Source organism: Aegilops tauschii, unplaced genomic scaffold, assembly GCF_002575655.3.
Source record: "Aegilops tauschii subsp. strangulata cultivar AL8/78 unplaced genomic scaffold, Aet v6.0 ptg000701l_obj, whole genome shotgun sequence".
NCBI lineage: Eukaryota > Viridiplantae > Streptophyta > Magnoliopsida > Poales > Poaceae > Aegilops > Aegilops tauschii.
Genome location: NW_027332934.1, coordinates 24637 through 28868, shown reverse-complemented (window position 1 = coordinate 28868; position 4232 = coordinate 24637). Strand labels below are relative to the sequence as shown.

Below are 4232 nucleotides of genomic sequence, written 5' to 3'. Positions count from 1 at the left end.
GATGGATCTAAACCAATCCATTTTTTTCTATATACATACAACATGCCGACGGTTAAACAACTTATTAGAAACGCAAGACAGCCAATACGAAATGCTCGAAAAACGGCCGCGCTTAAAGGATGCCCTCAGCGTCGAGGAACATGTGCTAGGGTGTATGTGCGACTCGTTCAGATCATGACTTCAAACAAATATAAAAAAAATTGAAGTATCCATGATTAGTACCAATGAATAGGATATAGCTTCTCTATCCTAGATTTCTATGGTATATGGAATTTATGGTTTCCTTTGGTGCAAATCCAATTATCTAAATTGGAAATAAGAAGCAATTCTCCCATTGGTAGCAAATGGTTATCCATTAAGCGGAGGAAATAGTAATAAAAAGAAAAAGGCTTATGCTCCTTTATCTTAAAAGAACGGACTAACAGGGTCAGCTACTTAGCCAACTTTCATAATTAAATACCGTCACTGTATGGATAACTCTTATTGTGAAAAGAGCTATTTACTCTATAATGGATAGGTAGAGCCAAAGAATGTGGACTATACAAGTTCGCAATACCTTTTGATGAAAGAAAGGGCTCCGGTGTATAGAGAGGGCCTCACCGTTTAAAAGGGAACCATAGAAACGATGGAACCCACTATTTTTTTTAGTATTATTAGAATGAATTTGTTATTTCGTATAGAAATAACTGAACGGAGTGGAATAAAAAATCGTGGTTGGGAAGGTTACTATAGCAAAAGCCATTGGAATTAATATTTTATATATCGGAATAATTAGTTTTGTTATTAATGAGAAAAAGGGTGGCTAAAAGAAGAGAAATCATTAGTTATTCATTAAGGTTAATTTGATTCAATGACCAGAGTTCCGCGAGGATATATAGCCCGGAGACGACGAACAAAAATGCGTTCATTTGCCTCAAACTTTAGAGGGGCTCATTTAAGACTTAATCGAATGATTACCCAACAGGTAAAAAGAGCTTTTGTTTCCTCTCATCGAGATAGAGGTAGGCAAAAGAGGGATTTTCGTCGTTTGTGGATCACTCGGATAAACGCAGCAACGCGGGTATATAAAGTATTCGATAGTTATAGTAAATTAATACACAACCTGTACAAGAAGAAATTGATTCTTAATCGTAAAATGCTTGCACAAGTAGCTGTATCAAATCCAAATAATCTTTACACGATTTCCAATAAAATAAAGATCATCAATTAAAGGTATAAATAAAGTAATATACTGGAATAATAAAAGATGAATTCCCGGAGTTCCCTCTCCGGGAAGATACAATAAATTAAGATTAAGTGGTAGGAATCAACGAGCTGGATTACTTTCTTTATAATATATATAGGTCTGGCCCTTTCGAATTCGAATAAAACATCAACAATCGGAACTTAAGTTCCGGTTGTTGTTTCTTAAATTTTGGTTGTTGTTTCTTAAGTTTCGATTGGAATTGTACTTTTGCGTTAATTGAGGAATATGTCTATTTTTTCTGGGTCTAGAACCTGTAATTATTGAAATTGACTGGGCTTGAAATTGCTTTTCGTTCTCATAGTTACGAAACGGTAAGAAAGATAAAATACGAGCCTGTTTTATAGCAAGAGTAATTAATCGTTGTTGTTTCAAGGTTAATCTATTTATTCGTCTCGATAATATTTTTCCTTGTTCACTAATAAATCTATTAATTAAACTCATGTTTCTATAATCAATTCGATCTCCCGGGCCAATCCGGGGACGCCTACGAAAAGGTTGTTTAGATTTACGAAAAGGTTGCTTGAATTTACGAAAAGTTTGCTTGGATTTACGAAAGGGTTGCTTGGATTTATTAAAAGTTTGCTTGGATTTACTAAAGGGTTGCTTAGATTTAAGAAAAGGTTGTTTAGATGTATACATGATTTATTCCTTATTTAAAATTTGAAAATTTGAAAATTCACTTCTTTATTTTATTAATTTAGGATCCAGAAGAAGTAGTTTTTCTTTGATCCATATCTTATTTGATTCATATTATAGTATATGAATACCCTCTATACATATGAAATAATATCTACCGGAAATCAGATGAGTTGATTTGTATTTTGTATTCTATACTATGTTTTCTTTATATATTAAATATGAAGTTCTTACTCTTTCTGTTGTTTGGAAAGATCGAACACACGATGTTCCTATTTCTTTATTTCGTGATGAGTCGTATGCTTGCGACAATAACGACAAAATTTTTTGAATTCTAATTGTCCGGGTGTATTGTGGCGATTCTTTTGAGTACTATATCTAGAAATCCCCGTCGATTCCTCATTGGCACCTTTTCGAACACAACTGATGCATTCCAAAATAACTCTGATTCTAACATCTTTTCCCTTGGCCATGAACCTCCTTTTCTTTTTGGATTGACTTAACTTAATTCTTCTACTTATTCTTTTATTCTTCTATTTTGAATCCGAAGAAGAAGAATAAAATTCATTAGAATAATTTTTTTTTATTCTTAAATTAAGTAATAAAAAATAGAGAAATAATTAAAGAATACAATCCTTGTCGAATTAGCAAAGATTTTGGTTCGAAATCCTTTCATTTAATTAGCCAGCCCCACCTTTTCTATGCTCTGATTTCTGAGGCCTTATTTAGCTTGGGTACCCCTTTAAATTGAATTTCTATTTTCAAAAATGGGGTTTACAAAATTTTTAATGACTCTGAGGTTCAACCCAATCCATCTTTTCTTTCTTTTTCCTTCCGATACTAAAAAAAGATTGAAAAGGATCAAATTTTGTCATATCACGAAGAAATCTATCCCTCCCATAGCAATAACTAGAATTAAAAAAAAGGGAATGACAAAGCATCTGGGAATAAACGATTAATTTCTATCAATAAACCTGCTAAAGCACCAAACCATAGAGTACTTAGCACGGGTGCTACAGAGAGATATGTTTTTATATCCCGCATTGAAAATCCTCCTTCCTTGTTGGAATACATATATGATCATAAACTCTTGCCCAAGATTGTTATGCTATATATAAAATGAACCATATCGACGAAATTTTCCTATCCCTAAAAAAGAAAAAGATGACCCCTTCTTCCTATATATTAGCAAGGAAAAGTAATCCTTCTTTTATAGGCGAAATTATATTGGATTTTATATGTATATAATTCCTTAATTATATGAGACCAAAAAGAAGAAATGACACGAGGGTTCTATATATAGATAGAGAAAGAAAGAAGAAGAAAATAGAAAGAAGAAGAAAATTATGATGTGGAAAAGAAGACAGGAATTGTGTACAATGGCATTGTACAACAATTTAATTTGGAAAAGGGATGTAGCGCAGCTTGGTAGCGCGTTTGTTTTGGGTACAAAATGTCACAGGTTCAAATCCTGTCATCCCTACCTATTACTTCTTTCTTCTTTATAGGCAGTAGCGACGAGATCAATTAAAGTAAAGTGGGTATAACTTGAATTTGTGGAGACTATACGTACGTGAGATACATTAGGAATAGAAAAAGATTTTCTTTTTGAATGAATGAAAGCGCTCTTAGTTCAGTTCGGTAGAACGCGGGTCTCCAAAACCCGATGTCGTAGGTTCAAATCCTACAGAGCGTGATTCCATCTATTTTATGTCGAAGCAGAGTAAAATAACTTAACAAAATTGAATTGTAACTCCAATTTCAATTTGACCTCCTCTCTGGTCTGGAGGAGGTCAATCAAAAAAAAATGACTCAATCAAAGATCCAACTGATCCCCACGCCTGTATTGCAAATACGCAGTCACGAATAATCCCGCTAAAGTAATAGGAATTAGGCCTAAGACGATTCCAAATAGAAAAACTTCAATCATTTCGATTTGTTCGAGGGGATAAAAAAAGAGGTACGATCTATCCCTAAATAGTACTCTAAATTATCCACGAATCTCAATGACCAAGAAAAGAATTCCTAATTAGTCTGGAAAAGAGTCGTAGAATGCCAGGAATCCCAAAGAAAGATTTTTCTTTTCTGAATTATAATTATTCAGTCAATTCAAATAAGGCGTATCTTGTTCAAGCCAATAAATAGAGCTGGGGTTATAGTTAAAGCAGCCAGTAGAAAACCAAAATAACTAGTTAAAGTAAGCATGAAAGAGTTAAATTCCATTTATTTTTTTTTACTACACTACATATGTTGGTAAAGCATTTACCTAAGTTATGGAAAATTCAGAATTCATCAGTTATTTTAGATAATACTAAAAAACAAGGTAGAGTAAGATACAGAAGTGTAAAAG

At 33.2% G+C, this 4232-nt stretch overlaps 2 non-coding genes across 2 annotated transcripts; both read left to right on the top strand.

Moving 5' to 3' along the window:
- The first annotated feature begins 3291 nt into the window (after positions 1 to 3291).
- TRNAP-UGG (transfer RNA proline (anticodon UGG)) lies at positions 3292 to 3365 on the top strand. Its single transcript has one exon. It is a non-coding gene; the product is annotated as a tRNA-Pro (tRNA).
- A 139-nt stretch (positions 3366 to 3504) lies between these two features.
- On the top strand, positions 3505 to 3578 carry TRNAW-CCA (transfer RNA tryptophan (anticodon CCA)). The gene has a single exon. It is a non-coding gene; the product is annotated as a tRNA-Trp (tRNA).
- Positions 3579 to 4232: the final 654 nt, after the last annotated feature.